This window comes from Somniosus microcephalus, chromosome 5 (assembly GCF_052327205.1).
Source record: "Somniosus microcephalus isolate GS21.2 chromosome 5, FLI_Smic_1.0, whole genome shotgun sequence".
Classification (NCBI taxonomy): Eukaryota; Metazoa; Chordata; class Chondrichthyes; order Squaliformes; family Somniosidae; genus Somniosus; species Somniosus microcephalus.
Window position 1 is genome coordinate 291895268 of NC_140991.1, and position 23736 is coordinate 291919003.

Sequence of the window (23736 nt, forward strand, 5' to 3'; positions counted from 1 at the left end):
CTCGCTGGATCGGCCAGGCATCGCCAGGGCACTCGCCGCGCCGCAGCAGCCCAGCAGTCTGTGCTTCAGCAGATTGCTGCGCATGCTGCAGTGCTGGCCCGTGCGAGTGCCACTGTCTCAGGCGACCAGGGAGTACCTGTGATCTGTCAGGTTGGCAGCATTCCTGCAGCCAACACTGCCACTCCTCCATTGCAGCTGCTACCAGCCGCTGGACAGAGTGCTGCCGCACAAGCAGAGTTGCAGCAGTCAGCAGCCGGCCCCTCCAGGGCCAGAGCTGGTCCAGGCCGACCCCCAAGGGCATCTGCCGTCTCGCCATGTGACCCTCAGCAGCCTTCCCCCAGCCTTGCTGCAGCCACTGGGGTCCCATTGAGGAGGAGCTGCAGGGCGGGCAGGGGCCAGTCACGGATGCGAAAGGCATCACCCTCGCAGGCCAAAAAGTAGAAGGTGTGCCCAAATGTTTGGTTTCACATGCAAAGGCCGAGACTGTTCGATTTGTGTTTTTTGAAAGGCCGAGACTGGTCGATTTGTGTTTTTTGGGGGGGGGCTTCTCTCCATTAGTTTGTAATGTGGGAAGGGCAGAGGTTTCCAAGTAATAAATGTTCTTAAATCGCACTGTCCATGCTTTATTTTGGAAGTCCTGGTTGCCCTGCTCGGCTGAGGGCTTGTGTAGCGGCTACATTCATCTGGTGACATTGGCACAAGCCATTCCCTGAGAGGGGGCCTAGAACCGACATTCAATAAGCCGCCGATGGGCGGCCCTTGCACTTTCTGCCTCCCTCCTGTGCTGGTCCTCCTCCTCAGGTGGTCCTCCAATCTCTGGTGGCAGTGGCTGAGTCCTGCGGATAGCCAGGTTGTGCAGCATGCAGCACACGACCACGAAATGGGAGACTCGCTCAGGCGAATATTGTAGGGCTCCTCCGGAACGATCCAGACAGCGGAACTGTTGCTTCAGGATGCCGATTGTTTGCTCAATGATGTTCCTGGTTGCTTGATGGCTGTCATTGTATCCCTCTTCAGCAGGGGTGCTGGGCGCACGGAGCGGGGTCATCAGCCAGGTGCACAAAGGATAGCCTTTGTCCCCGAGAAGCCATCCTCGTGGGTGAGGCTGGGCCTGGAACATGTCTGCCACAGAAGTCTGGCGCAGGATGAAGGCATCGTGGCTGCTGCCTGGAAAGCGGGCATTGACAGCTAGGATGAGCTGCCTGTGGTCACGCACCAACTGCACGTTGAGCGTATGGTAGCCCTCCCGGTTGCGGTAATCCTCGGCATTCTCCAGAGGTGCCCGCAAAGCCACATGCGTGCAGTCAATGGCGCCCTGCACCATGGGGAAGCCCGCTAATGCTGCAAAGCCCATTGCATGCTGTTGCTGCTCGACAAGGGCCATGGAGAAGGAGATGAACTGACGTCTCCTTCTGAAAAGGGCATTGGTCACCTGGCGGATGCAGCAATGCACGGCAAACTGGGAGATGTTGGCAATGTCCCCAGTAGCGGATTGGAAGGAGCTGGTGGCATAGAAGTTGAGAGACACCGTCACCTTCACTGCCACTGACAGAGACGTCCTGCTCCTCAGATGTGGCTGCAGATCTCCGCGAAGCAGGTGGCAGATCTCAGTGACCACCGCCCTTCGGAATCGCAGCCTCCGAACACACTGCTCGTCAGACATGTTCAGATATGTGAACTGCTGGCGGTATACCCTGGGTGGGTAAGGCCTCCTTTGCCGACGCCTGTTGCCCCCTCTCCGTCTGGCCATGACTGCCACTCTCTCACGGCGTCTGTGAGCCCTTTGAATGCAATGGAGGCCAATGTTTGCACCCATTGCAGCCCCCATTATATGTTTGCAATCAATGATATGGCTCTGAAGTTAAAGACAAGTGGAAAGCTGTGGCCTGAAGCCACAAGTACCTGTGCGAGTGTTGAGCCAAACCAGGAAGCTCTCTACCTTTGTCTCTCTGCAAAGATCCGTCTCTCACAAAGAAGGAGTGTTGCAAAATGGCTGCCTTTTCTACTGCAGGAGGAGTGCCCTTTAATTTGCGCCCCCCGCGCCCCGCAGCGACTGAGAACCGTTCCCCTCTACCAGTCGCTAGGGGCGCCAGGCGCACAATAGGCCGGCGCCACTGAATTTCCGGTTTGGGGCGAACAAAGGGCGTTGCACGATGAAATGACGTCAGGATCTGCGCGCGCGCAAAGGCTTTGCGCCGCCGCTAAATCTTTACTGAAGTTGGGGAGAGGCGCAGATCGCGCTGCGCCCGGCCGCTAGCCGCCTAGCGCCCAACATCTCCTAAGGCGCTAGCGGCTGGCGCAAACAACTGAATTTCTAGGCCCTAATCTGTTAGTCCCTATGCCAATTTGCACTTGGCTCAGGTAACAATCCAGAGATTATTACCTTTTGAGGTTCCACTTTTTAATTTGGATCCTAGCTCCTCAAACTCCCTCAGCAAAGCCTCATTCCTAGTTCTATCTATGTCGTTGGTTCCTACGTGGACCACAACAACTGGATCCTCCCCTCCCACTCCAAGTTCTTCTCCAGCCGCTGGGAGATGTCTTTAATCCTGGCACCGGGCAGGCAACACAACCTTCGGAACTCTCGGTCGCGGCTGCAGAGAACAGTATCTATCCCCCTGACTATACTGTCCCCTACCACAACTACATTCCCTTTCACTCCCCCCACTTGAATGGCCTCCTGCACCATGGTGCCATGGTCAGCTTGCTCATCCATCCTGCAGGCTTTTCCCTCATCCACACAGGCAGCAAGTACCTCATATCTGTTGGACAAGGGCAAAGGCTGAGGCTCCTCCAGCACTGCACCTGGGGTATCCTTACCTGCCTGAGTTGCAGTTACACCCTCCTGTCCCTGACCACTAACCAGACCTGTACCACTACCGAACCCAAGGGGTGTGACTGCCTCCTGGATCAAAGTGTCCAGGTAACTCTCCCCATCCCTGATGCCCCACAATGTCTGTACCTCAGACTCCAGCTCAAAAACTCTGAGCTGAAGTTCCTCAAGATGCAGGCCCTTACTGCAGACGTGGTTGCCCGGGATCACAATGATCTCCACAAACTGTCACATGCTGCAGTTGCTGCACACCACCTGCACTGCCATCCCTATATGACCTTGTTTTATTTAATTACATTAAATTTAAGTTTTAATTAGGTAACTTAGTTTACAGTGTAGTTTCTTGACTACTTACTTGATCTAGATTAAGTTTAGGATACTGATGTTTGTGGAGGATGAGAGGGCAGCCGGGAGAGTATTGGATTAGTCAAGTCTTTCGGATGAGACGTTAAACCAAGTCTGTGCTCTCAAGTGGACGTAAAAGATCTTACGGCACTATTTCGAATAAGAGCAGGGGCATTCTCCCCGGTGTCCTGGCCAATATTTATCCCTCAATCAACATCATTAAAACAGATTATCTGGTCATTATCACATTGCTGTTTGTGGGAGCTTGCTGTGTGCAGATTGGCTGCTGTGTTTTCTACATTACAACAGTGACTACACTTCAATACAGTACTTTGTTGGCCATAAAGCGCTTTGGGATGTCCAGTGGTTGTGAAAGGCGCTATATAAATGCAAGTCTTTCTTTTTTTAACTCTCTTTCCCCCAGGCTGAATTCTTGACTTGGGGGGGCTCTGAATTGCCATGGCTTGTTGCTGTGTGTCTGCTCACTGCTCCAGCCCAGGAGATTGGCCTGTCAGTGCCAGTTTGGTAGGGGGCATTCGCTGTGAGGGGGCCCACTTGCAGTGAGGGGCCAGCTGCCAGTAAAGGTACATGTTGTTACTGTACCTCCTTCGCCGAGGAGGCGGGGACGGAGGAAGGAGAGAAGCAGGGCGGAGGCGCACGTCAGTGCAACCCGGGCAGAGGCAGCCGAGCGGAAAAAAATTCTCATTCAGGATACAAAAAAACAAAAAAAAAAGGTTTGTAAGCCGAGAAGAAAAATCCCCTTCGTCTCTACACTGACGCAATTTTACCGCAGAAAGAAATGGAGAGCGCAAGAATAAGGTGAGGAATCCGTTTATTTTGTACACATTTACTGGATTCATGTAGCGACGTCAAGACAGAGGGAAAAATGTAAATGTAGCTTTTTTGTTTGTATGTTAAAGTGTGAACTGGAATAAATTCTCCCCGGCGGAGTTAGCTGCTGGAGCGTTTCCTAATGTTTGTTATCTGTTGTGTAAAACCTGTAGAGGTGTCATGGAAGGTTTTTAAAGGGGATATTTTCTAGTTCCGTTCGCCTACAATTTCTGTTGTTTTCATATTCATCCAATTTATTATTCGATAATCAAAATATCACAAAAGGATCGTGTTTGAGTGCACTGACGGTTCTTTAGCTCCCAACTATTTGACACACTTTGCCCACTTATCTGACTGACGTTTTAGTGCACATCATTTATTAATGAAAATATAAATTGATCAGCGAGGAATTGGTGATCAAACTTGGCTTGCTTAAACCCATCCAGTTTTTGGTTCCTTATGTAAACGACGTCTTACTGTGACATGAGTCGCTCAGTGTGCACAGTCAGATCTGCTATCCCTGCTCACATATTCAGTGCTGGTTCATCACTGGACTGGTCTTAGTCATTACTGTACTTGTCTTGTTCATTACTGGTCTTCATTCACTCGCGTTCGATCAAGCGCACTGAAGGGTGAAAACAAATACTTCCTTCTCAGCCACATAACTCAGTCAGGTTACACAAACCCACACTCGGTTAAGACTAATTGCTGATGGCATGGGACTTGATCGCATGTCGACCCGATTAATCTATTGCCTGAATTACAATATTGTAAATAATGTGTGACTAATATAAGCTTTTTTTTATTACTTCAGGCACACCAACTGTTCATCTGTATAACGTATTCTTGTATAGATTGCTAGCAGCTCATGGCTAACAGATAACCGTTTCTGCAGTTTCACACCTCTTTCCAATTAGGATTTCAAGTTGTCTTTTCGTGTTGTCAGCCTGCTGAACTGCATGGCCCCTTGTTGGGGTGGGTTTGGCGAGCTCAAGGCTGGCTAGAGTAGACTGCAACAGCAGAATTATCCTTCTGGGGTTGGTTGGTGGGGCTGGGGTGTGGTGGGAGAGAAGGAAGAGATAGGGGAAAAAAAACATGAGACCAATTGCATCCGCAGAAACAACCAAATCCAGCAGCAAAACCGATTAAGTATGCTGGTCTGTGACAGTGACATCCCATCCTCCTCCAGGCCCAACCCTCCCAGTTCAAAGTGGAAACATGGCCACAAATGGTTTTCCATTCCTGGTGCTAACAAGTCCCAGTTCGTAACTGACAGGGGAGATTGCTTCTCCACAGCGCAAAATGCTATCTTACATTTGTGTGGAGTTTGCACGTTCTCCCCGTGTTTGCGTGGGTTTCCTCCGGGTGCTCCGGTTTCCTCCCACAGTCCAAAGATGTGCGGGTTAGGTTGATTGGCTATGATAAATTGACCCTTAGTGTTAGGGGGATTAAAATACGTGGGGTTACGGGGATAGGGTGGGATATGTGTTGGTATAGGGGTTATGGGGATCGGGTGGGATATGTGTCGGTGCAGGCTTGATGGGCCGAAATGGCCTCTATCTGCACTGTGGGGTTTCTGTGATTTCTGTGAAAGTGAGCTGCAGAAGTTTTCCTGTTTGTTTATTTCCCAGCTCTCTAGTAAGAGCATAAGAACATAAGAAATAGAAGCAGGAGTAGTCCATTCGGCCCTTTGAGCCTGCCCCACCATTCAACAAGATCATGGCTGATCTTCTATCTCAATTCCACCTTCCTGCACTATCCCCATATCACCTGATTCCTTTAGTATCCAAAAATCTATCAATCTCGGTCTTCAATATACTCAATGACTGAGCATTCACAACCCTCTGTGGTAGTGAATTCCAAATATTCACAACACTTTGAGTAAAGAAATTTCTCCTCCTCTCAGTCCTAAATGGTCGACTCCCAGTTCTAGACTCTCTCGCCAGGGTAAACATCCTCTCATCATCTACCCAGTCAAACCCTGTAATAATTTTATATGTTTCAATGAGATCAGCTCTCATTGTTCCAAACTCTAGGGAATGTAAGTCTAGTCTGCACAATCTCTCCTCATAAGCCAATCGCCCCATCCCAGGAATCAGTCCAGTGAACCTTTGTTGCACTCCCTCCAAGACAAGTGTATCCTTCCTCATGTAAGGAGACCAAAACTGTACACAATACTTCAGAAGCATTGGTAATAACCGGCTATCATATAGAAGGGTTGGACAGCAGCCCAGCTGGGGGGCATTACTGACCTGCTACTAATTTATTTATGTTTGCTTTGTGCTCTGCTACCAGTGGAAAAGTTAAAGTTGAGTAGCATCTGGCTGCCACCATAAAACTCGAATCCTAGGGGCACTGCAGCCAATATCATTATCTGGAGTTCAGTTCTCGGTAATATCGGACTCCAGATTTGAATGGGAATCATTTCAGTTCTTTCCCTTTCAATTTTCATTGTTTGCCCCTTTATTCTGGAAGACAGTAACTGACTCTTGCTGGGATACCAGATCCACAAATGCCAAAAACACCCTGGAGATCGCCAATCAGTGTCGACAAGCTACAGGAAACTCTTTTAACCGGCACCTAAATATCCGGAAAAATCTCTTGACCGGTAAAATTCAGTAGTAGGTTCAGGTAAGTTTTACTATATATTAGTGGCCGTGTAACCGGGGTTCCTGGCTCTGTGGCCGTGTAACCAGGGTTCCTGGCTCTGTGGCCGTGTAACCAGGGTTCCTGCACCTGTGGCCGTGTAACCGGGGTTCCTGGCTCTGTGGCCGTGTAACCAGGGTTCCTGCACCTGTGGCCGTGTAACCGGGGTTCCTGGCTCTGTGGCCGTGTAACCAGGGTTCCTGGCTCTGTGGCCGTGTAACCGGGGTTCCTGGCTCTGTGGCCGTGTAACCGGGGTTCCTGGATCTGTGGCCGTGTAACCGGGGTTCCTGGATCTGTGGCCGTGTAACCGGGGTTCCTGGCTCTGTGGCCGTGTAACCGGGGTTCCTGGCTCTGTGGCCGTGTAACCGGGGTTCCTGGCTCTGTGGCCGTGTAACCGGGGTTCCTGGCTCTGTGGCCGTGTAACCGGGGTTCCTGGCTCTGTGGCCGTGTAACCGGGGTTCCTGGCTCTGTGGCCGTGTAACCGGGGTTCCTGGCTCTGTGGCCGTGTAACCGGGGTTCCTGGCTCTGTGGCCGTGTAACCGGGGTTCCTGGCTCTGTGGCCGTGTAACCGGGGTTCCTGGCTCTGTGGCCGTGTAACCGGGGTTCCTGGCTCTGTGGCCGTGTAACCGGGGTTCCTGGCTCTGTGGCCGTGTAACCGGGGTTCCTGGCTCTGTGGCCGTGTAACCGGGGTTCCTGGCTCTGTGGCCGTGTAACCGGGGTTCCTGGCTCTGTGGCCGTGTAACCGGGGTTCCTGGCTCTGTGGCCGTGTAACCGGGGTTCCTGGCTCTGTGGCCGTGTAACCGGGGTTCCTGGCTCTGTGGCCGTGTAACCGGGGTTCCTGGCTCTGTGGCCGTGTAACCGGGGTTCCTGGCTCTGTGGCCGTGTAACCGGGGTTCCTGGCTCTGTGGCCGTGTAACCGGGGTTCCTGGCTCTGTGGCCGTGTAACCGGGGTTCCTGGCTCTGTGGCCGTGTAACCGGGGTTCCTGGCTCTGTGGCCGTGTAACCGGGGTTCCTGGCTCTGTGGCCGTATAACCGGGGTTCCTGGCTCTGTGGCCGTATAACCGGGGTTCCTGGCTCTGTGGCCGTATAACCGGGGTTCCTGGCTCTGTGGCCGTGTAACCAGGGTTCCTGGCTCTGTGGCCGTATAACCGGGGTTCCTGGCTCTGTGGCCGTATAACCGGGGTTCCTGCACCTGTGGCCGTGTAACCAGGGTTCCTGGCTCTGTGGCCGTGTAACCGGGGTTCCTGCACCTGTGGCCGTGTAACCGGGGTTCCTGGCTCTGTGGCCGTGTAACCGGGGTTCCTGCACCTGTGGCCGTGTAACCGGGGTTCCTGGCTCTGTGGCCGTGCAACAGGGACTCCTGGATCTGTGGCCGTGTAACCGGGACTCCTGCACAAGTGCCGTGTAACCGGGGCTCCTGCACCTGTGGCCATGTATGGGGCTCTCATACCTTGGTAAGTATACCTCTCTGTAATACGGACTTTTTGATCAACCGGCACCACGCCGGTCCCGTCGGTGCCGGATAAAAAAGAGTTTCCTGTATTTGATTGTTTGGACACCACAATTAAGTCACATCCTATTCTTGCCCAATGCTCACATCTGCGCACTTCACAGTGAATGTCATTGGTTAGTAATCAGGAAGGGAGCCTTGGTTAATTTTCCCCTTTCCTAGTTGAGGCCAGCTGCATCATCCGAATTGCCAGCCTGGTTGAAATTGGCAAATGCAGCATGGACCAGAAATTGAATCAGGGATCTGCTCAGTCTGTCCGACTCAGTAGTGCACTGAATTTACAGACTGACTGAGTCATCAGGGAACATAGGAACAGGAGTAGGCCATTCAGCCCCTTGAGTCTGTTCCGCCATTTAATTCAATCAGGGCTGATCTGTACCTCAACTCCATTTGCCCACCTTTGATCCACATCTATTGATAACCTTACCTAAAAGACATCTGTCAATCTCAGTCTTGTAGATTTCAATTGACCCAGCATCCACAGCCTTTTAGGGAGAGAATTCCACATTTCCACGACCCTTTGTGTGAAAAAGTGTGTTCTGATTTGACATCACATGGGCTGCAGCAGTTCAAGAAGGCAGCTCAGCTCCAGGACATCGCTGCAGGAGTTCCTCAGGGCAGTGTCCTAGGCCCAACCATCTTCATCTGCTTCATCAATGACCTTCCCTCCAACATAAGGTCTGAAATGGGGATGTTCACTGATGACTGCAGTGTTCAGCGCCATTCACAACTCCTCAGACAATGAAGCAGTCCATGCCCGCATGCAACAAGACCTGGACGACATTCAGGCTTGGGCTGAGAAGTGGCAGGTAACATTTGCGCTACAGAAGTGCCAGGCAATGAATATCTCCAACAAGTGAGAGTCTAACCACCTCCACTTGACATTCAACGGCATTACCATCACCAAACCCCCACCATCAATATCCTGGGGGTCTCCATTGATCAGAAACTTAACTGGACCAGCCACATAAATACTGTGGCAACAAGAGCAGGTCAGAGGCTAGGTATTCTGTGGCGAGTGTCTCACCTCCTGACTCCCCAAAGCCTTTCCACCATCTACAAGGCACAAGTAAGGAGTGTGATGGAATACTCTCCACTTGCCTGGATGAGTGCAGCGCCAAAAACACTCAAGAAGCTCGACACCATCCAGGACAAAGCAGCCCGCTTGATTGGCACCCCATCCACCACCTTAAACATTCACTCCCTCCATCACTGGCGTACCGTGGCTGCAGTGTGTACCATCTACAAGATGCACTGCAGCAACTCACCAAGGCTTCTTCGGCAGCACCTCCCAAACCCGCGACCTCTTCCACCTAGAAGGACAAGGGCAGCAGGCACATGGAAACACCACCACCTCCAAGTTCCCCTCCAAGTCACACACCATCCTGACTTAGAAGTATATCGCCGATCCTTCATCGTCGCTGGGTCAAAATCCTGGAACTCCCTACCTAACAGCACTGTGAGAGTACCTTCACCATATGGTCTGCAGCGGTTCAAGGCGGCGGCTTACCACCACCTTCTCAAGGGCAGTTAGGGATGGGCAATAAATGCTGGTCTTGCCAGCGACGCCCACACCCCATAAACAAATAAAACAAAACTGCATACTAGTATTCTATGAAAGCCAATGCAAATGATCATGGTAATGATAGAAATAAGGACTCTTCGAGAATCATTCAGAGTAGGCTTGTAATCTCTCACTTTGTGTTCTGGTGGCTGCGGCTTCATGCTGATAGCGTGCATTCATAACAGTTAGTCTTTTTACTTCTTGTCCAGCTTTTATCCCTTTGCTCATCTTCCTCTTAAGGTGCTACAGTATGATTTTACAAGAAGTAGCAAGCTTCCAGTAACTCAGTCAAGTGGTAATTCTTCCTTTATCTTGCCTCCTGTCATGAAAGCACTGACTGTTGTGGAGGTATGATTCCATGGATGGTAGCAGGACTTTGGTACTTCATCTGCATGGCCAGTCTTCATGTGTGAGTCTTGACAGCAAGTCTCAGTAAGCTATTGGACCATCATCACTGAGCCCAATGTATGTGTACTTTCCCAGCAAGGGTCATGCTACAGTAATCAGCAGCCAGCGATTCTCCAGGTTTGACATTGAGTGTTACTGGGTTGGTTTACTGACTGTAGGTGATATCAAAGCTGAGCCAGCCAGCTCCTCATATATGTTTATCATGGGTTGCTCATTTGCAATCAGGAAGGAGTAATCTGGCCATTTTCACCTTCCTCCTATACCAGGGGCTCTGGAGGGCAATGACACGTGCTAAAATCTGCTAACTCAGCACAGACCAGGGATTGAACGTGGGATCTTCCTATCTGTGTGGCTCAGTACTACACTGTACCCTGCATTTACCCACTGCATCATCACCTATAAGACTGATTCCTGAATGTACACTCCCAGTGTGGAGCCACAATGACTGGGAGTACATAAAATGAATGGATGTAAAATCATGGGGAGCACACCTGTGGATTTCCCACATGCAGTCCCAGTGAGTGAGTCTCCATGCCAGAAGTGCACATTCAGAAATCAGCCCTTGTATATTTAATTCTATTAAAGATAGAACATTGGTGTTTAATTTTTTGTTTAATTCGGTAAAGTTTACATGCATTCTTGGATCTTATTATGTGTGGTTACAGCTATGTGTATTGGGGATCTTATATAGTTCTGTACAATTTAGTAGCACTTAGTATTGAGAATTCCCTACATTGCAACAGTGATTACACCTTTAAAGTACTTTGTTGGCTGGAAAGCGCTTTGGTACGTCCTAAGGTCATGAAAGGTGTTACATTAATGCAAGTCTTTTCTTATAAATGCAAATCATTTCTTTCTTTAACAAGGCTGTGGTTATTCCTTGATATAGAGAAGGGGGTTTAGATTAAGCAGGAGTGGTTACATTTATATTTTTGACAATTGTGAATTTACTGCCAGCTTACCATCCGCGCTGTAGCTAGCAGTGAGCAGCTTGCAGACAAATGAGGAAACTTAAAACAGATGCTGGTGCAGCGAAAGGAAATAAGTTTCACAAGAATTTCTGTTTCAGATCAAAATAAATTCACATGACAATTTTATTTCCTAAAAGAAAACAACAAAATATTAACATAAAATCCTTTGAACAGAACTAAACTGAGCTGCAGTCTTTTGGGTCTAGATTTAAAGACACGGAGGAGAGGGGAGGGACGCTTATAGTGTTTTTTGCCCCTCTGCAGAGCAAAAAGACCAATTTGTCACTCTTTACATTTTTTAAAGAAATATAATATTCATTTGTACAAAAATAGTGAAGAAAGCACTATTAACTTAAAAACCAGTGAAAGAAAATATTATAATGCCCTTTTAACTAATGTGAACATTTAGATATTTTTGATTATTCCCATTCAGTTATAAATTGCTTGGAGGCATTATCTAGATAGACATCAACATGATTGACCATACTAGGTTCTGTCAGACTGACAGTATACTCCCTACGCTCCACCATTGGTAGCAAAACCTTCAGTTGTCTTGGTCCTACTCTTTAGGGGTCCCTCCCTAAATCTCTTTGTCTTGCTACTTCTCTCCCTTGTACCCTTCATTTTTAACCATGGTTTTGGTCATGTCTCCTAAGTCTTCTATGGTGTTTCTTCATCTATTTCTCCTCTATAAAGTGCCTCGTCATATTTTCTGTGTTAAAGGTGCCATATAAATGCAAGTTGTTGTTAGATGGATAGCATTACAACGAGTTATAGAGAACTTAAAAAGGTCTTTCAATTTATAATCAAGCACTCTTAAGATGTATTTGATTAATCTTAATAGTAACAGTTTCATATTGATTGGTAACCTTCAGTGAATGAACAATCATATTTCATGTGTTCTTCTTTACTATGAGTGCAAGTCTGCAGAGAGTGCTGTGAGTTTGGGTAAGTGTGTGAGTTCTTTAATTGTTATTTCTCTTTAAATCATTCTTGATAAGATTACTTAAGCAGTTTAAGTAAAGGGGAAAAGTTAAATATTTGGGATTCTGTTGGTTTAAGAAGAGTAAAACAAGGTTACACTGCAGTAGGAGTAAATTGGCACAGCAGGCAGTGGAAACCAGTTTTCTAACCAATCAGCAGGGGTGACTCATTTGGCTGTAAACAAACAAACAGTATAAAAAGACCAGGCTAGTGCGAGCAAGCACTGAGTGCGAGTCTGCTGAGAGTGCTGTGAGTTTGGGTAAGTGTGTGAGTTTGGGTAAGTGGGGTGTTAGGTGCTCTTTTCAAACGTTAACTCTGTGGGTTGTAGTTAATAAGGCCTTTCTGGTGCAGAGTGACTGTTGGTAAACCATTTAACTGGTGTAATTAGAGGGATTGATTTAAATTAAATCCAATTAATTAAAGGGGATACTAGCATCTATAATCGGGCAGAGGGTGTCCATAACTAACAATAAAAAATTTAATCAATTACATAGAATGGAGCAGGTGATGTATTACTGTTGCGAGATGTGGGAGCCGGTGAACCCCATTGAGGCTCACGGTGATTACGTCTGTGACAAGTGTCTGCTGCTACAGGAACTCCAGCTCCGTGTTGATAAGCTGGAGTCTGAGCTTCAGATACTGCGACACATCAGGGAGGGGGAGAAGTACCTGGACTCTGTATCAGGAGGTGATCACACCTATGAAGTTAATTAATTCAGATGTAGCCCATGGTCAGGGACAGGACGGTGTGACTACCAGTGAGGCAGGTACGGGGATCCAGGAGGTAGAGCTGGAGGAGCCGCAGTCCTTGCTCTTGTCCAGCAGGTTTGAGGTTCTTACTCCCTGTGGGGACGGGAGCAGGGACTGCAGGGAGGATGAGCAACCTGGCCACAGCACCGTGGAATGGGGGGCCATTCAAGAGGGGGGAGTAACTAGAAATGTTGTAGTGGTAGGGGATAGTATTATTAGGGGGATAGATAGAGCTCTCTGCAGCCGAGAGCGAGAGTCCCGAAGGCTGTGTTGCCTACCCGGTGCCAGGGTTAAGGACATCTCCTCTGGGTTGGAAAGAAACTTGCAGTGGGAGGGGGTGGATCCAGTTGTCGTGGTCCATGTTGGTACAAACGACGTAGATAGGACTAGGAAGCCGGTTCTGTTAAAGGAGTATGAGCAGCTAGGGGTCAAATTAAAAAACAGAACCTCAAGGGTAATAATCTCTGGATTATTACCTGAGCCACGAGCGAATTTGGCTAGGACAAATAAAATTAGAGAGTTAAATGCGTGGCTCAAAGACTGGTGTGGGAGAAATGGGTTTTGCTTCCTGGGACACTGGCACCAGTACTGGGGCAGGAGGGAGCTGTTCCATTGGGACGGGCTTCACTTGGCCAGTGCTGGGACTAGAGTCCTGGCGGATCATATAACTAGGGCTGTAGAGAGGGCTTTAAACTAACTAGTGGGGGGGAGGTTCCTAGAGAGCAAATAATAAAAGTGACAACAGAGAAGGTCATAGACTTAGGTAGCAGTGGGGAAATTAAAAACCAGAGCATGTCAGGAAGGGGCAGAAGGTATGGAATAAAAGGTTAAAGTAATAAAAAGGGCAAAAGCAGGAACTAAGTGTCACAAAACATATTTGAAAGTTCTCTATCTGAATGCACGTAGCATTCGTAACAAAATAGACGAGTTAATGGCACAAATAACTACATATGGGTATGATCTTGTGGCCATTACAGAAACATGGCTGCAGGGTGACAATGCCTGGGAATTAAACATACCAGGTTATTTAACGATCAGGAAGGACAGGCAGGAAGGAAGGGGAGGTGGGGTGGCTATGTTAATAAAGGAAGGAATCACTGTAATACAGAGAAATGATATTGGGTCAAAAGATCAGGATAATGAAACAGTTTGGGTGGAGGTAAGGAATAATAAGGGGAAAAAAACACTAGTGGGCGTAGTCTATAGGCCTCCGAACAGTTGCAACTATGTTGGATGGAGTATCAATCAGGAAATAGTTGAGGCTTGTAATAAGGGAACATCTATAATTATGGGGGATTTTAACTATCATATTAATTGGACAAATCAAATTGGGCAGGGCTGCCTTGAGGATGAGTTCATTGAGTGTATTAGGGATGGGTTTCTTGAGCAGTATGTAACTGAACCGACCAGGGGGCAAGCAACCTTAGATCTGGTCCTGTGTAACGAGACAGGATTAATTAAAAATGTCCTAGTAAAGGATCCCCTTGGAATGAGTGACCATAACATGGTTGAATTCCATATTCAATTAGAGGGTGAGAAGGTTGGATCTCAAACAAGCGTGCTAAGCTTGAATAAAGGAGACTATGAAGGTATGAGAGCGGAATTGAGTAGAGTGGATTGGGAAAATAGATTAACGGGTAAGACGATACATGATCAGTGGTGTACATTTAAGGAGTTATTTTACAACCTCCAAAAAAAATATATTCTACTGAGAAGAAAAGGGTGTAAAAGAAAAGACAGCCATCCGTGGCTAAGTAAAGAAATTAAGGATAGTATTCGACTAAAAACAAGGGCATATAAGGTAGCCAAATCTAGTGGGAGGATAGAGGATTGGGAAAACTTTAAAAGACAGCAAAAAGTAACAAAAAGATTGATTAAGAAAGGGAAGATAGATTATGAAAGTAAATTAGCAAAAAATATAAAAACAGATAGTAAGAGTTTTTATAGTTATATAAAAAGAAAAAGGGTGGCTAAAGTAAATGTTGGTCCATTAGAGGATGAGACCGGGAAATTAATGGTGGGAAATATGGAGATGGCAAAAACACTGAATGAATATTTTGTATCCGTCTTTACATTAGAAGACACTAAGAATATCCCAACATTGGACAAACAGGGGGCTATAGGGGGGGAAGAGCTAAACACGATCAAAATCACTAAGGAAGTGGTACTCGGTAAAATAATGGGACTCAAGAAGGCGGATAAATCACCTGGACCTGATGGTTTACATCCTAGGGTCTTGAGGGAAGTGGCGGTAGGGATTGTGGATGCATTGGTAATAATTTTCCAAAACTCCCTGGACTCAGCAAAAGTCCCGGCAGACTAGAAAACTGCTAATGTAACACCCTTATTTAAAAAGGGCAGTAAACAGAAGGCTGGAAACTATAGACCGGTTAGCCTAACATCTGTGGTAGGTAAAATTTTGGAGTCCATTATTAAGGAGACAGTAACAGGACATTTGGATAATCATCATTTAATAGGACAAAGTCAGCATGTTTTTATGAAGGGGAAGTCATGTTTGACAAATTTGCTGGAGTTCTTTGAGGAAGTAACATATAGGGTGGATAAAGGGGAACCAGTGGACGTAGTGTATTTAGACTTCCAAAAGGCATTTGACAAGGTGCCACACAAAAGATTATTGCTTAAGATAAAAAATCACGGGATTGGGGGTAATATTCTGGCATGGATAGAGGATTGGCTATCTAACAGAAGGCAGAGAGTTGGGATAAATGGTTCATTCTCAGAATGGCAATCAGTAACTAGTGGTGTTCCGCAGGGGTCGGTGCTGGGTCCCCAACTCTTTACAATCTATATTAACGATTTGGAGGAGGGGACCGAGTGTAACATATCAAAGTTTGCAGATGATACTAAGATGGGAGGGAAAGTAGTGAGTGAGGAGGACATAAAAAACCTGCAAGGGGACATAGACAGGCTAAGTAAGTGGGCAGAGATTTGGCAGATGGAATACAATACTGGAAAGTGTGAGGTTATGCACTTTGGCAGGAAAAATCGTAGAGCAAGCTATTATCTTAATGGCAAGAAACTGGAAAGTACTGAAGTACAAAGGGATCTGGGGGTCCTGGTGCACGAAACTCAAAAGGTTAGTATGCAGGTGCAGCAAGTGATTAAGAAGGCCAGTGGAATGTTGGCTTTCATTGCTAGGGGGATAGAATATAAAAATAGGGATGTATTGCTTCAGTTGTACAAGGTATTGGTGAGACCGCACCTGGAATACTGCATACAGTTTTGGTGTCCATACTTAAGAAAAGACATACTTGCTCTCGAGTCAGTACAAAGAAGGTTCACTCAGTTAATCCCGGGGATGAGGGGATGGACATATGAGGAGAGGTTGAGTAGATTGGGACTCTACTCATTGGAGTTCAGAAGAATGAGAGGCGATCTTATTGAAACATATAAGATTGTGAAGGGGTTGGATCGGGTGGATGCGGGGAGGATGTTCCCGATGATGGGTGAAACTAGAAGTAGGGGGCATAGTCTTAGAATAAGGGGCTGCTCTTTCAAAACTGAGATGAGGAGGAACTACTTCACTCAGAGGGTGGTAGGTCCATGGAATATGCTGCCCCAAAAAGCTGTAGAAGCTACATCATTACATAAATTTAAAACAGAAATAGACAGTTTCCTAGAAGTGAAGGGAATTAAGGGTTACGGGGAGCGGGCAGGAATTTGGACATGAGTCTAGGTTCGGATCGGACATGGCCCTGTGGGTAGCGGAGCGGGCCCAGGGGCCGTGTAGCCTGATCCTGCTCCTATTTCGTGTGTCTAATTATGTTAGATTCAGGAGATGGTTCTGTGATAGTAGATTTGAGGTTAGGATCAGATCAGCCATGATCTTATTGAATGGCGGAGCAGGCTCGAGGGGCCGATTGGCCTACTCCTGCTCCTATTTCTTATGTTCTTATGTTCTTAATACCGTACATTAAAAAAAAATCTCATCAGCTTTCTCTGCCAATTTGCTCCCCATCCATTCTTTCCTAAATGTGTTGACTGTTTGCTGGGGAATTTGACTGGAGCAACACAAAACCTTGCATCTATTTGGCAGCTCTAATGTAGAAACACATCCTACCACAGTGAAGCCCAATCCTGTCCTTGCCCAATATTCACATAAATGTATTTCACATCCGTTGGATGGAGATCAGAAATGGGAAGGCATGGCTGATTTTCTTTTCTCTCCGTCTGGCTAATTCAGGGGCACTGAGGCAATTTGTAGCCCCACGACAGCTGCCTCCTGGGATCAGCTAGCCCAGGATAGCCCGCTTATACTTTGGGGGGATGAGAATATAGCCCTTGCGTACTGCTATCTATGCTGCGCAGGTCCTGCATGTGCCTGCAGACTAATGAGCTGGCCTTGCCGGATAATGTGAGTTCAGCTCATTGTGCATTCCTGTTGAGCTCTGAGCTGGTCGTCTATGAGGAAGCGTCAGGGTTCCAATATCAGGCACCGGCAGCCCGTGATGCTGTCGTCGTGCTTTGGGTGATTTTCCATCATGGAGGAAGGCACAACATGGGTGGGGCCCTGGGCAAGGGGACCAGAGATTCTCGGCAGCGGTGGCAGGGAATTCTATTTTTTAATTTTGTAGACACAGCCTCCCCTTCAACACCCATTCCAAATGTCCACTGTCTGGCTGAAGTGCGGCTCAGGTGCTCCAATCCGATTATAGGGTGGCCATCCAATTCACATCAAAGTCAGAGGTCTAATGAACCTAGCACAGCTTTGCACTGGCTCTCAGCACTTTCCTTTGCACTTTCTACCCACAGGGTGCCAGAAGTGCATTGTAGAGCTCTGGTCTCCATGTCCAGTGGTACAGGGAATGGCTGCCCAATGTGCTTCATCGCTTCAGGTACCCATCATCATAGTATTACCCTTCACAGTCAAAGCTCACACTTGGATAATGACCTCGGGGTGCAGTCGTGACGGGCTACTGGTGCCCCTGGAATTCGACCCCAGCAAGGAGAGGAATGGAGAAACATAGCAAGATAAAGTAAACAATAAAATAATTGCTGGATTCTATGGGAGGATAAAACTATATTCTATTTAAAAAATACAAGGTAACAAATCCCGCTACGGTTGTGAAGATAACTTGTTAAATAACAGTCAGCATAGATTCAGGACCGGGAGGTAATGCTTACCTTCAAAGATATTACTGACATGATGGATGGGCGGAACTGCGACGGCATTTTCTACTATAAAAAAAAGTTGCTCTCAAAATTCTAAGTGTGATTGTGACAGGCGCTGTGAGTGTAATGTTACATGATGCACTGAGTGGGACTCAACTAAAGGTATGTGACAGCCCCACTGTACTGACCCAGTGTTGTGACCTGGTCCATAGCCCATTATGGAACATTCAATATTGACTTTACTGCTGGGGAAAACAAGATTTCCCGACATCTGTGTTACCTCTAAAGGAGACAATATTGAGCTGTCATTGCAATATAAAGTGCAGTTAACTTATAATTTGCTAAAGGTAGATTTAGGAAATCCTGTTTTCACCAGTTTCTACATACTTAAAATAATGTGATGAGGCCCCCCCCTACCTCCAATCCCTTCCACCATCTCCTCCCTTTCATCTCCCCTTCTTCCTTCACACTTTTCCTCCACTCCACCTCTCCCTCCCAATTACCCTCTCCACCTCCCTTTAACCTCCTTTCCCTCACCCTCACCCTCTCCATCCTCCTCCCCCTCCACCCACTTGCTCCCTTCTTCTCCCCCTGTCTTCCTTCTACCCCATTAAGAGTCTAAATGGGGTAGAGGTGCAAAGGGATCTAGGGGTACTGATTCACAAAGCATTAGAAGTAACAACGCAGGTTAATAAAGTCATACAAATTGCAAACAAAGCACTGGGGATCATTTCTAGAGGAATAGAATTCAAAAGCAGAGAAGTTATGTTAAACATATGTAGAACCTTGGTTAGACTACACTTAGATTACTGTGCGCAGTTCTGGTCTCCATATTATAAAAAGGATATAGAATCACTGGAGAAAGTGCAACAAAGATTTACAAGGATGATACCAGAACTGAGAGGGTACATCTACCAGGAAAGACTGAATCGGCTGGAGCTCTTTTCTCTGGAAAAGAGAAGACTGAGAGGCGGCCTGATAGAGGTATTTAAAATGATGGAGGGGTTTGATAGAGCAGACAGAGTGAAGATGTTTCCACTTGTGGGGCAGTCCAAAACTAAGGGCCATAAATATAAGATAGTCACTAATAAATCCAATAAGGAATTCGGAGATACTTATTTATTCAGAAAGTGGTGAGAATATGGAACTCACTACCACATGGAGTGGTTGAGGTGAATAGCATAGATGCATTTAAGGGGAAGCTAGATAAGTACATGGGGGAAAAAGGAATAGAAAGATATGTTGATAGGGTTAGATGAATTATGGCGGAAGGAGGCTCATGTGGAGCATAAGCACCAGCATAGACCTGTTGGGCCAAATGGGCTGTTTCTGTATTGTAAATTCAATGTAATTCCCTCCCCCCTACAGTTCTCCTCTTCCAGCTACAGTCTGGCTGAACCTACCATACTAACCACCATCTCTTGACATTCAACGGCATTACCATCGCCAAATCCCCCATCAACTTCCTGGGGGGGGTCACCATTGTTCAGAAATTCAACTGGATCAGCCACAAACATGCCGTGCTACTAGAGCAGGTCAGAGGTTGGTTATTCTGTGGCAAATGGCTCACCTTCTGACTCCCCAAAGCCTCTCCATCACCTACAAAGCACAAGTCAGGAGTATGATGGAATATTTCCACTTGCCTGTATGGGTGCAGCTGCAACAACACTTAGAAACTCAACACCATCCAGGGCAAAGCAATCTGCTTGACTGGCAACCCATTCACCACCTTAAACATCCACTCCCTCCACCAACGGTGCCTCATGACTACGGTGTGTACTATCTACAGGATGCACTGTAGCAACTCTCCAAGGCTTCTTCAACAGCACCTCCCAAACTCGCAACCACTACAATCTAGACGGACAAAGGCTGCAGGTGTATGGGAGCGCCATCACCTCCAAGTTCCCCTCCAAGTTGTGCACCACCCGACTTGAACATATATCGCCATTCCTTCATCGTCTCCGGGTAAAATTCCTGGAACTCCCTACTTAACAGCATGGTGGGGGTGTACCTTCACCACATGGACTGCAGCGGTTCAAGAAGGCAGCTCACCACTTCCTTCTCAAGGTCAGCTAGGGATGGGCAATAAATTCTGGTCTTGCTAGCGATGGCAATACCCCAAGAAAGAATTTTAAAAAGCATTCCATGTTCCAACAACCTTCTATGTAAAGAAATTTATCCTAACCTCGCCACTCATTTTTTTGGTGACAATTTTGAATTGATGAACCCTCATCAGTGAATCTCAACCAGAGGAATTCCCAACCAATCTTTCTGTATTCTGTCTACCAAAACCATTCATAATTTGAACGAGCTCTATTAAATCTCCTTTCAGCCTTCTTTGCTCCAATAAAAATAGTCCCAGTGTTTCAAGTCTCTCTCAGAACTTTGATTTCCAACCCTGACATCATCCTGGTGACTCTAAGCTGTGCACTCTCTGTAGCTTTAATGTCCTTTTCACAATGGGGCATCCAAACAGCACACAGCACTCTAACTGTCACCTAACCATTGTCTTGTACAAACTTATCATTGCTTCTTTACTCTTGTACTCCCTGCTTCTATTTATAAAACTCAAAACGCTGTCAGACTTTTTTCTGGCTTTATCTACCTGCACTTGCACATTCACGTAATTATGTATTTGAGCCCGTAGGTCTCCATTCATCCACATCCTTCATTGTCTTTGCAGTGAGTGTACGTTCATTCCAATTCCTTGTATTTCCTCCCAAAATGTGTTGCTTCACACATTAAAATGCATCGGCCATCCCCATTCTTTTAACCTGTCTGTGAATTCCTGATATCTTTTAGTCCTTGCTGTTTACCAAACCTCCTACTTTTGTATCATCAGTAAGCTTAGAGCTTGTATATCCTATGCCCAAGTCCAAATGATTAATAAATATCAAGATCTAAAGTGAACCCTGCACTGATCCCTGTGGTACACCACTTCCAACCTTTCTCCAGTCTGGGCAACATTCATTTAGCTTAACTCTTGTTTCCTGTCAACCAACTTTCTATCCATGCTGTTACATTTCCTCGTATACCATTAAAGCAGGCAGTGCAAATAGATTCAAGAAACAATTGAGTAAGTTTGAGAAGCTGGAAAAGTGGGTTGATTTATGATAAGGGTGCAGGCTTGGTTGTGTGAATAGTTTTTTTTCCTTTTCCTTAAGAATGTTTATGTCTTATATAATTAGGATTGCCCATTGATAATTTTAAGCATTGAAAGAAGCTGCTGCCTTGGAAGTGTGTTGCATAGGTGTTCTAGAAATATCTAAACATTTGTGTGTTGCATTACCTGTTTAGTTTTCAGATGTAAACATGTTTTGTAACATGCGTGATACACCAGATGACACTCTGGTGGGTAGAGTTTCCACTCTGGACGCACTCATGAAATTGAGCCCAAAATGCACTTGAAATTGTGCTGGTTAGGTAACGCTTCAAGTTTCCGCTAAAATTCATTTGCATAATCACAGATGTAAAACCTTCCGTGAACTAGCGCTGTCGGGCAACATAATAATTTTTTTCTTTCCATTGTAAAGCATTCCTTGATGTATCTACGAGTGGTAATCTCGTGCAGTTTTATTAATACAGCTGAAAATGGGTTCATCACCAAAAATAACCAATTGGCCCAGAAATTTGGGTCTCCACGGGTGAGTACACACGGGGTACTCACCTGTAAGCCCAATGGAAGTGCCGGTTTCATGCATGCATGCACTGCGCATGCGCGGGAAACTGGCACTTCCATTCCCCTGAAAGAAGGGGTTCAGAAGTCGAACGTGTGCGCAGGAGAGGCTGCGTGTGCGCATCGAACTTATGTTTTTTTTGCAGGTTTTCCCGGGAGGGTAAGTCTCCAGAAGTTAGACATGTAAAAAGCAGTCGCAAGGCCTGCTTTTTACAAGGTAATTGGTGAATTAATTAAAATTAAAACATTTTTTCCACAGGTTTATTATTTTTAAATACTTTTAAAAAAGGTAAGTTTATTTTTAGCCCCGTTAGAAAATGTAATTAATTTTTTCAAAAATTTAAATTATTGTTTAAAATAGTTATTTCATGTAATTTATAGTTTATTTTAAAAATGTGATTTAAAAAAAAAATGTATTTGAAGATTTAGTGATGTTTTGGGGCTTGTAGTATTTATAGGTTTGACAGGTCTCCTGTCAAACTTATGAATGAAGCATTCCCTGCTACCATTGGCTCTCCATGGCCCACGTGATCCCAGGGGACGCATCAAACTAACTGCGCCCCTGGGATACGCAAGCACTGCGCGCCGGCAGTTGGAGGAGGCCCAGGATCGGAATCCCACGCGGGCCCACAGCTCACCGGCCAGCGCGGTTGGTAAGTGCAGGTCGGAGGCTTGCACCCGCGGGAAGCCCCCGACCCAAATTTCTGGGCCAATAAGGGAGTCCAATCCTTCACCTGTGAGTAACCTGATTTAAAATCACTTAAAATGACTTCACAAAAACTATTTGATAGTTTCATTGGTGTACACTAGTCAGTTTCTTAGTAAATTAAATATTTTTTGATACGAAAAAACTTTTAAAAGGTGCCTGTGCGCCTAAGAAAATGAACTCAATTTGAAGAGCCTTCCCGAACCAGCGCAATCGGCGGTAATTCGCAATTTTAACCTGGGGGCGTGGGCGGGGCCTGATTTGGGCAAATTGAATCTTGAACCAGCGTAAAAGACCACGGAAATGGGCGTAACGCACTTACGCTTTAAATTTCCTTGTCTATTGCACTGGAATCTGAGTGCAAAACTAGCGGAAGCAAACTCCACACCTCCCTGATATTATTGAACGTATGTTAGATAGAGTTACATAGAATATACAGTGTACAGTGTTAAGTCTGTGTGTTCTAGTTATTGTTAATAAGAATCACTGCACACAGACCACAAGAGTAAATTCAACAGCCCAATAAATCATTACACAGCACTTATATACCGGTGTGGTCACCACCGGTATTACAGTATACAGCAGCCAAGATAAAGTAGTGCATCTCTTAAAATAGTTCTCTTAAAGGTGGAACGGTTACATACACCACATACAGCACAGAAATAGGCCATTCGGCCCAACTAGTCCATGCCGGTGTTTATGCCGGAATTTATGCTCCGCTCGAGCCTCCTCCCATCCTTCCTCATCTAACTCTATCAGCATAACCCTCTATTCCCGTCTCCCTCATATGCTTATCAAGCCTCCCCTTAAATGCAATGATCTATCTCTAAGACTGGTTGAAAAAGAAAAGCAGAAAGCCATTGCAATACCTGTGATTGGTTAGGTAACAGTTGGATTATTGCATGAATTTCAGAGAACCCCATTAAAGGAGAGACATCCGAGCCATGGAAAAGTTACACATAGGGTTCACTAGAATAATACCAGGAGGGAGCGGGTGTAGTTATGAATGAAGCTTTGAAAAACTGAGGCTTTTTTCACTGGAACAGAGAGGATTATAGGAGTTCCTAATGGATGCTTTCAAGATTATGAAAGGTGTTGAGAGGGAGGGTAAATAGTGAAAGATGGTTTTCATTGCTGAATCAGTAAAGTGGATGAAAAATCATGGAGAACGTGCTTCTGAATTCCCGATATTTGCCTCTGGTGAGTGAGGCTCTGTGGTGGGAGTGTGATCTTGAAAAATTAGTGCTTTCGCAAAATCTGCAAATAAACTGAATGCATCTTCTCTGCTGGGATCATGGGATCACCCCCTAACTTAGGCCTACATTTTCTTTTTACGAACACTAAAACAATCATGATGAATTTATTTTTGCCTCTACTTT

At 46.3% G+C, this 23736-nt stretch overlaps 1 long non-coding RNA gene across 1 annotated transcript in view; it reads left to right on the top strand.

Moving 5' to 3' along the window:
- The first annotated feature begins 3796 nt into the window (after positions 1 to 3796).
- Positions 3797 to 23736, top strand: part of LOC147117805 (uncharacterized) — a 138106-nt gene continuing 118166 nt past the window's right edge. Inside the window, exon 1 of the long non-coding RNA XR_015078309.1 lies at positions 3797 to 3997. This is a non-coding gene — a long non-coding RNA (uncharacterized LOC147117805). The remainder of the gene's footprint in view (positions 3998 to 23736) is intronic.